Source organism: Myotis lucifugus, unplaced genomic scaffold, assembly GCF_000147115.1.
Source record: "Myotis lucifugus unplaced genomic scaffold, Myoluc2.0 scaffold_268, whole genome shotgun sequence".
NCBI lineage: Eukaryota > Metazoa > Chordata > Mammalia > Chiroptera > Vespertilionidae > Myotis > Myotis lucifugus.
In genome coordinates this window covers 1,524,442-1,534,585 of record NW_005871316.1, presented here as the reverse complement: position 1 = coordinate 1,534,585, position 10,144 = coordinate 1,524,442, and the positions used below count along the sequence as shown (strand labels likewise).

General features: G+C 39.8%; 1 long non-coding RNA gene and 1 pseudogene across 1 annotated transcript; both read right to left on the bottom strand.

Annotated features, from left to right (window-relative positions):
* Nucleotides 1-2,596: 2,596 nt before the first annotated feature.
* Nucleotides 2,597-4,144, bottom strand: LOC111828025. The gene is made up of 3 exons (XR_002831779.1): nucleotides 4,114-4,144; nucleotides 3,251-3,361; nucleotides 2,597-2,633 (listed from the first exon to the last, which is right to left on the bottom strand). It is a non-coding gene; the product is annotated as an uncharacterized LOC111828025 (long non-coding RNA).
* A 5,009-nt stretch (nucleotides 4,145-9,153) lies between these two features.
* On the bottom strand, nucleotides 9,154-10,143 carry LOC102417214 (annotated as a pseudogene).
* Between the last annotated feature and the right edge of the window lies 1 nt (nucleotide 10,144).

The following is a 10,144-nucleotide window of genomic DNA, read 5'->3' as shown; positions in this document are numbered from 1 at the left end:
AAGTAGAGCAAGTGTAAGCAAAGTTTTACAAAAGAATTTTAGTGTAAAAACATGGAAGAGTGCTTTCTACAGAACCACATCAACTTTTAAAGCTCTTGCATTCACACCATGTTCCATCTTGTCCTCTGTAATCAGATGCATTTTTTCCCATGTCTTCTCTTGTGAATGCATTTTCTTACTTTGGAAAATTGTAAGCCATTTTTTCATCTAAAAGTGCTTCTTTCTAAAACATTAAAGACAATATATTGGTTACTTGCTACTTAGATATGCAAAAAAATTATATTATGATATTATATTGGAAATGAACAATCATTCCTGTCGTGTGGCTTATGAGGTTACTCTGAGTATGAATCTGGGAGGGTAATATATTAAGGGTAAATTTCCGTTTATGATCAAACATGATGAATATACATATTTAACATGCAGATGCAATTTACTTCACTACACATATTCAGGGAACCAGTCCAGGTTCAGATCAGAAAAGGTCTCTTAATTCATAGCTGTCCTGGGAAGCTGAGGGAATTTCTAAATCACCTTCAATTGGAGGATGTCTGAGTGACTTAACCACAGTCATGCAGGCCGACCATAGGTAAACATGACATAATACATGAAATGTGACTTCCCTTTGTGAATCTCGGGGCTAATATTGATCCTGGATGTATCAGAAAGGATAGGACTGCACAGAGCAAGAACCCCAGATCTCCTCAGAGGGTTCCCTAGCATAGTCAGCAAGAGATTGGATCAGTACATGCATGTGAAAAACTATCCAAGGCCACAGAAAGGCCCATCCTAAACAATTAGAGAGAACAGCGCTCCTCACCCACCTGTCATGTGTAGCCTCAACAGCCTCTCTGAAAACATGTTATTCACACAGTGTTGGGTAGAGTATTGAAATGGGTCTTGCCTCAGTAGTGGGGAACTACTAGTCCCAGATTAAACATGGTTCTGGCTCCATCTAACCAATTTTAAAAAGAAAGTCTTATAGCAAACTGTTCCTAAATAAATTATCTACATCCAAGGAAAAAGCTAAAAACATTTATAACAACATAAAAATCCTCAGCACCCAAAAAGTTAAATTCATAATATCTGGCATCCAATCAAAGACTACTAAGAATATAAAGAGGAAGAGAAAGATGGCCCATAAAATGATTAAGTTAGTCAAATTTGACTCAGACATGACACAAATGTTAGAATTAAAGAAAAGAACATTAACATAGATAACATAATTTACTCCACATATTAATAAGGCAAAGAAGTGACATGAAAGATATAAAAATGAACAAAATAAAATTGTAAATGTGTGAGGTAGTAATACAATGAACACATTAAAGGCATAGTAGACAATTCAAAAGAAGAGATTAATTCCTGTTGAGGAACAGAAACTATCCAAAGAAAGAGACAAAGAGAAACAAAATGACAAAATGAAGAGTATCAGTGAGATGTGGGACAACACTAAGCAGCCTAATATTTCTGTAGAGATGAGGGAGGGAATAAAGAAGTATTTGACAATAATGGTATCATCACTGCTTCTATTCTACATTGGAGGCTGTAGTCCATGCTATTAGGCAAGAAGAGAAATACAAAGAGAATTTGAAGAGAAGAAATAAAACTCCCTTTATTTACAGACCACCTGTTCATTTGTGTAGAATATCAATTGGCTTCGGGAAGAATAGTACTAGAACTAATAAATGATTTTTAATAATGCAGAACAAGAGGAATATCACATTGCTTTTCTATATACTAACATCTAATCTGAAAAAAGTACAAATACAAATAGTAAAAATTATGAAGTAACTAGGGATAAATAGATTAAAAAGATGTGTAAGACTTGTACTCTGCAAACTTATAATATTGATAAGAAAACTAATGATACCCAAATAAATGGAGAGACATATTTGGTTCATGAGTTGGAAAACTCACTATTATCAAGAATTGATTGTTCCCAAACTGAGTTATGGAGTCAACATAATGCCAATCAACATCCCAGCAAGATTTCTTGGTAGAAATTGATGAGCTAATTCTAAAATGTGTATGAATATGTTAAAGGGCTTAGTTTAGTCAAAACAACTTCAAAAAGGAAGACAAAACTTGAAAGGCTAATACTACTTATTTAAAAATTATTAAAAATACAATACTCAGACAGTAAATTAAACAACTCACGGAGCAAACAAAAAGAGTTCAAAAACAGACTTACTTTGACAAATATACAGTTGCAAAAACCTTTTGGAGATTTTTGTAACTCTAATTTAAGCCCATCATTTGGAGTAAAAATACATGGAATGTCAAATCTGAAAGAAAAGTTATAAAAATATTGATAAACACACACAAATGAATTCAGAGGTTCTAGGTAGTAAAACATGATGTAAAAAAGACGATTTAGAATAAGTACATTGGAAATGTCAGTACTTGAAAAAGCTCTGCCAATAACACACCTTAAGCAGCCTGTGGTGTCACCATGCCTCCCATCAGTGGTCACGTCTAATGGGATTCCCAGGGCCAGAGTTTATCCATTGTACTGGTTGCCACTAAGGTTGGCTAGGACTCATGGAAGAGAAATTGGCATCAAGTAAAAATGAAGGGGAAATACGGGGCATTCTGTGGCTCTCCAAAAACAGTGATATTGTCAGAGGCATCTGGAAGAAAAATGAATAAATAAATTAAAGCCAACTTGGAGAGAATGCCCACCCCAAAAAAATTGGTGAAAATTTGAATATTAGAAAATAATAATTAAAATAAATTGGAATGAGCTGAACTTGGCATCTGAGCAGTGAGTTCCTGATAATACACATGAAAATGCACATGAGACAAAAGTATAATGAAAATATTGTCATACATACTTGAATTTTGAATATTAATAAAATTGTGACTAAATCATAAAATATTATATATTATCTAAAATTAAAAGTACTTACTCATAAATTAATTAGTGATGAAATGAGAACATTTTCTAAGAAATTCTGATTCTAAGAAAAAATCAGTTATATTTTTCTATGGAAATTATAAGTATAGTTTATGGTGTGAGATAAAGTCAAAAGCAGTTATCTCAAATAATAGGGCAGTACTTTTTATATTAGTCAGAATATAATATGGCCAAAATATAGTAAACATGTCTATAACTTTCAGTTTTGTGTAACACATATCATTTGAGGGAGCTGATACACTATCCTCTTGTATAGGGTACTTTTGAAAATCCAAGCTAGCAAAAGCTTCTCCTCTAACAGCCCAGATTAGAGGTGAAAGTTAACTCTACCTGCTTGTCACTCTCTCCTCTACTTCTGCTCCATTATTCCTCTATCGCAGCTTCTCTCTGAACACCTTCTACAGTCTCTGTCAGAAGCAGCATCTCCTTTGTCTTCCATTCCTGGAGAGCACAGTGTTGCTGTGATTAGTGTTTACAGTAACCCCTTGTATTTTGTCCACCACCACCAAGAAAATTAGTACAAGTCAAGAGCCTAACAGAAACCAGGTCAAGTGTAGGGAAAGTCATACATGCTTTCGAATGGGCTTCTCTCCTTCCTGCACTCCTAACTTGGAAGGCAGGCGTGGTTGTTTTTGGCATGGTTATCTTTTACTAAAGCTAAACTTAAAACGCCCAATTCACCTTTACTAACATTTTAGAGCGATCAGGGAGTTAAATGTTGTCTAATAACTTCCACAATCATCTCTTTCAGAGCAGATGATTAACTCATACATATAGTTAGTGGTGTCATTCTCGTTATTAATGTAACAACTTGTATATAATAGCTGTAAAGAAAGATTAATGTGCCCTAACCGGTTTGGCTCAGTGGATAGAGTGTCAACCTGCAGACTAAAAAGTCTCAGGTTTGATTCCGGTCAAGGGCATGTACCTTGGTTGCGGGCACATCCCCAGTAGAAGGTGTGCAGGAGGCAGCTGGATCGATGTTTCTCTCTCATCAATGTTTCTAACTCTCTATCTCTCTCCCTTTCGCTCTGTAAAAAATCAATAAAATATATTTTTTTAAAAAAGAAAGATTAATGTGGGTAAATTATTTAGACTTAAATAACTTCAAGAAGTATGACAGACAGCTAAAATGATTTACAAACAAAACATTGCACACAGATTTCTCTTCATATTTTAAATGTATCTCTGACCTCTTCACAGTTTAGGGAGACTAAATTTTCTTCCTGTTTGTTCCTGCTGTCATCTTTCCTCTGTCCATCCAGAGGAGGTGCTGCTCTTCTGCTGTGCCCTCACGTTGGTCTAATTTCCTACTTGTCATATTCAAATATCTAAATAAAGTGCAAATGCAGGAGAAGGTGAATCGCGTCTTGCCTATCTAGTGGCATCAGCTGCTTTGAAATGCCCAGACCACCTCCTTGCTCAAGTTTTACTTCTTGAACTCAGGAATTTCAGTTTTTCTCTCAGTGCTATTCAAGGACTTGTAAGCCAGCTCTCACCATGCTCAGTCATACAGATCTCCCTACCGTGACAGTATCTGGTCTTATGGCCAAGACAATGGTAAAATGTGGAGCAGATTCCTTCAAAACATTTTTGCACAGTAATTATCCATAACTCAGTGGGTTTAGGGATATGAGTTTCCAAAGACGGCTGGAATATCTGAGAATTGATTTCAAATCTAGAAAAAAAAAACAGGTTTGAATTTCCGGAAGAAAAAGATGTATCCTGGCTCCCTGTGACTTGCAGAGCTTTCAACAAATCTTCCATTTGTAGTCCTGATCTCTGGTATGTCAATATGCTTATGGAACTACCACAAAATGGACCCACAGAATATAAAAGTCAGGCTATGCAGCCCAATCCCTCACCTTAATGCAGGAGGAAAGAGGAGGAGAAAAAAAAGAATGATATCCCTTCATTTCCTAAGATATGGGCTGGACCATGGAGTGGTAATGGCTGAACATAAGCACGTAATATCTGTAGAGCTTATACATTTTCTTTCAGGGACAATGCATCTCCATATTGGCATTAGATATAATCAAACCTCTAATTTTGACTTTGCACGAACTTCCTCAAATTTAATGCTGTCAGCCCTTAAAAATGTATCATAAAAAGCTACTCTTAAAGGCCAGCTTCAGAATCTTTCTGCCACAATAGACTCTTCCTATTGGCCCCAACTCAGACAGAAGGAACATATTAGAATAGCAATTTAATTACGGATTTCTGCTAACAATCACTGACATATAGAGGACCTGTCCCTTTCCCTTTCTTGGCCCAATAAAGCAACCCCTCAAATTATTCTCTATTCCTGCTCTAAATTTACATTTGGAAAAACATATTTAATTAATGTGTCATAATTGAAGGTAAAAATACTATAAGAAAATAATTTTCATATGAGTAAAGCTTTCTTCCAACCCCTATGTAAGAAAACAAATTTAAGTATTTAACTTACTTGTTGTTTAAGTAGTTGTTTTTGATATCTAACTTTAGACTCATAAGATATTGCCCATAATTATTAAATTCTCTCAGGTTACAGACAACCTAAATAACAAAAAAATAAAAAATATATAAAAATACAAACATTTAAAATGAACAGCAATCACTTTCAGGAGGAAAAATAATAATATATAATTTGGTAACAATGTGGTATTAAGAGTAATAAATTCCTAACCATTTTTAAGAAGTATCTCTCTAAAATTGTTAAACAACAGTACATTTCTGTTTAATTCTCATTATGTGTTAAAATTTATGAATTTAGTACACACAACTGATTTATTAAATTATTGAAATAAAATACCAATGTAACAATAGGGTTCAAAACAAATTAGAATACAAAGACAATTCTTATTTTCTATCAAGATTCTATCTGGCTAATACTGCTAAATCTTTATTTTGCCTCAAGTTTAAAAAATTTTATAGGACATAATCCTTGACAAGCATACAGAACATTGGAGGCACAGAAAGAGAACTATGATACAGTTGGGAAATTATCTTTACATCCTCAAATTATTTGGTAATCATATTTTGATGTTAAAAATTTTTAGATGTGGGAGTAGTAGTATCATTTAGAAACAACTGTTGTCTGTGCCGCGCCAGTACGGCCAAGGATGAACCTGAGTGGGGGCGGTGAAGGATTAGAAAAGACAGACAAGAGAATGAAAGCTGGGTCTCAGCTGGACGCTGCCCTCTCTGATGGAGAGAGACAGTGCCAAAGACTACAAGCCATGTCTTTATTTTATATCCAGTTTCCATGAGGCAAAGTAAGGGCGTGGTCAAGATGTTTACAACCTTCTCATGGGTTTCAATCCTACTCAATTACATGCACCTGAACTCTATCAAGACCACATCACTCAGACACGTGGGGCCACATACTTGGACCATAGGTTCAAGCTTACAACTACAGCTATTGGCTATAATTGTGCTGTGAGGGCTCTGCCCTCCAAGCTGGGACTTGCACGTGGCCATGAGAGGACTGTACCCTCTCATTAGTCCGAGGCTTGAACCTGTCCAAGTACAGTAGCCACTCTCCAGAGTTGTCTGATTTCCCTTGACCCAAAATACTCAGTAATTTCTAGAATTTCTCATTAACTATCTCTCATGATCAAGTTAAAGGTGAAACCACAGCCCCACCTCAGTGGTTATAGAAGCTAGCTTATCTCAAGTGTTGGAAGTCTTCAACGATTACAAAGAAGTGCTCTTCAACGCACTTTATTGCTGGTGAGGTAGCCTTCTTCCTTAATCTCCTCTGGATATCTTCGTGTGAATGGCTGCTCTTAACTGTGGATCCTGGAGACTGTTATATTGCTTGTCCAAATAAAGATCAGTCAAGTTAAAGCCATAATGAGAGGAGTTAGCTTGACACGTAGGCAGACAAGGCAGGTGTCCAGTGGAAAACAAAGGCAGGTGCAACATAAGCAGGGGCAGGCACTGCAATTTGAGCAAGCCTAACCACAGTCAACTATGAAGAAACAACAATGTTTTTTAGACTCGGAGCGGGAGGTATGTGAACGTAGGGAGGGGCTGTAGCAATAAGGTGAACTGATGCATAGGAACAGGGAAAGCCCAGGTGCATTGCTGGGCAAGAACTGAGGGAATCAATCAGGTAGGGACATGGGTAGCTATGAAGCAGGCTTGCAGCAAATATAAACCCCTAGATGACAAAGCTTCCATGGCCACCCATTATTGGCCACTTCCCCATGCAGGGTGTCTCAATAAAGGTTCCATGCTTTTGTTCAAATCTTCGGGTCTGCAATTTGATTCTTCAAATTTCTGGTTATTAGCTATAAGAAGGTCAAAAAAGCTGCAAACACATTTAAAAAGGCCACAAACATAAATGTAATGAATTTCATTTTTAAATATCAACCTACTAATATGACTAGAATGCTCATTCAAAATAAAGCATGCAAGAAGTTTAAGAAAGGGGGAAAACCAGCAACATAAAGATTTGGATTGTGTAATGCTAATTGTTTATTCCTACTTTTCCCCCCACTGACCTGAATTATTCTAAAAACTCATCCTCACTCCATTCCTCCACTGACCTCCATCAGTCCCTGGCCCTGAGCCAGAGAAGAAAGGATGGAAACAAAAGAGACTATGATAAAATGTGTTTTAATGGATAAAGCTGAGTTTAATGCTGAGTTTCTCCATTTCCCTCCTGCCCCTTTCAGATCAAGGCACTGCATTCAATTATAAAGATATAATATCAATTATGACTATTATATCTCAACTAGAGGCCTGGTGCATGAAATTCGTACACAGGGGGGGGAGGGGGGGGGCAGGGAGGGCCTCAGCCTGACCTCAGGGGATCGGGCCTAAACTGGCAGTTGGATATCCCTCTTGCATCCAGGACTCTGGCTCCTAACCACTCACCTGCCTGCCCTAACCACAATGCCTGCCTGCCTGATCCCTCTAACTGCTCTCCCCTGCCAGTCTGATCCCCCTAACTGCCCTCCCCTGCCAGCCTGCTCACCCCTATTAACTTCCTTTTTTAATCATATCCCCTTAACACACAATTGTATTTGACTTCCTTATTAGCTTCTCCCTCTCACACAATTTTTCTCTCTCCTTTATGTAACACTTTTTTCTACTGACTCATCATTTATAAACTTTTCTTTCCTCCTCATTTCCTACTTCTTTTCCATCATCTTTCTTCCCATCTTTCTCCTACCCTCCCTCCCTCCCCACATTCCTTCTTTCCTTTATCTTTACCCCTGCCCTCCCTCCTCTTTTCCTTCCTTCCCACCTTAATTTTTTTCTTCACTTCCTCCCTCGGACCTGCTTTGCTCCCTCCCCCATTTCTCCTGATTCCCATTCTCCTTTTAAGCTCTACTGGCTCCCCTTTAAAACTTTTCTTCCCTCCCTCTTTCTCTCTCATCCTACCTTTCCCATACATTCTTCTCTACTTACTTTCACTGTTTTAATATCTATCTACCTGCCTAATTATTCACTATCATTTATGTTTTTTTTTCTTTTCTGACTCCTACTTTTAAAATCTGTCCCCAGTACACAACTACACTGGATTTTCATTATAGCTCCTACAGTTCACTCACACATCTTCTTTCCTTCTTTAACTCTGTTCTCTACTGACTCCTTTATAAAGTTCTTCCCCTTTTTTTTATTTTCACCAAGCAATTCTATTGGTTTAAGATGAGCTGCATATGAGGTAATAAAGCCGTCTGGAGGGGGAGGGGAGAGAGGTCTGGGGGTGTGGCCAGGTCATCTGTCCAGAAGTTGTGTCCCCATTTTTGGCATCTCTGGTAGGTAGGGCAAGGCTGGCGTCTCCACAGATCCCAGAGCAGATAAGGGGTGGGGGAGAGAAACTGGATGAAAAGAGAGAGACAAAGAGAGAGAGAAACAGAATATTCATATCTGAGAGAGAGAATGTATATGTGTCTATAGAGAAACAATAGTTGTGTATGTATCTATGAGAGAGAAACAGAATAGTACAGAATAGTTGTGTATGTGTCTATGAGAGAGAGAGAGGATCTGAAAAATATGGTTCTGGGTGTGTTTCTGTATACGAAATGGGGAGAGAAAATGATTGAAAAGAAGGGAAAAGAGGGGAGACAGACCCCACCTTCCCCTTAGGGGACCCCCTTCTCCTTGCCATGTAGTCAGCAACCCCAGCACTGAGTCGGCTGGGGTAGGGCGACCCCATTTGCCCTTCTCCATCTTGTGCTTCTGTTGTGTCTGGGGCTTGTCCTCTGGCTGCCTTTGTCCTCTCACCAAGAGTCACCTCATGAGCCCCCCCTCTGTGGCCCTGAGGGGTGAGAGCAGTGGGAAGTGTCAGAATGAGCGCCCTGGTCCTCTGTTGGGGATGTCACTGAGGATGGGTCACAGCCTCTGGCCAGCGCCATTTGCCCTCATTTCCCAAGGGCTGTCCATCTGGCCTCCCCTGAGGTTATCTCCGTGGCCCCTGGGCCCATCGAGTGTCGGAGTGACTCCACCTGGGAAGCAGGGTAGGAATCTCCGTTGAGTCCAGGCATCCCCAGAAACTTGTCTCCGGATCCTGAGAGATTGAAAGAGCTGCCAGAGCCTGCGGAGGAAGGGGGTGCCGGGGAGCTGGTGCGGCTGTGGCCCCCCTGGCTGACAGACACAGCGGTCTTGATGACATAGATGTTTGCCTCCTCTTGAAACTTTCCGATATTTTCCTTATAGCAAATCCACTTGTTGCCAAACCAGTTGGAGACCTGAGAAGGTGATGCCACACTTCTTGGCGAGCTCCTCCTTAGCCTCCTCACTGGGATAGGGTTACTCAGGAATAGAAATACTCATTTAGGACCTCGGTGGCCTGTTTGCTGAAGTTCCAGCGTTTCCATCTGGCATCCAGGAACCGGGAGCGCAGGGTCATGCCGGCCTCGCAGGTGCTCTGCCTGAGCTGCATCTGGATGGCCTGAACTTACGGTGTATGATGCTCCCACCCGCTCTATCTCCTTGGGTGCCACAGGCCTCGTGCGGCTCTGCTCCCTCAGCAGGTTCATGATGTGGGTCATGAACTTGTTACAAGCCTGCTCATACTTCTCCAGCTCCGAGTGCTAGATATGGCGAATCTGGGCAAGTTTGCTGCGATAGTCCGAGTGTTCAATGGAGTTATCAGGGGACACACCGCCCCCGGAAGCTGCTGCGGCTGCAGCTGCTGCCATTGAGCCACCACCTCCCCACTTTCTCAGGCCCAGCCATACCTTCTGTCAGAAGCATGTGTCCAAGCGCATAAGCTGGGGGTCCACC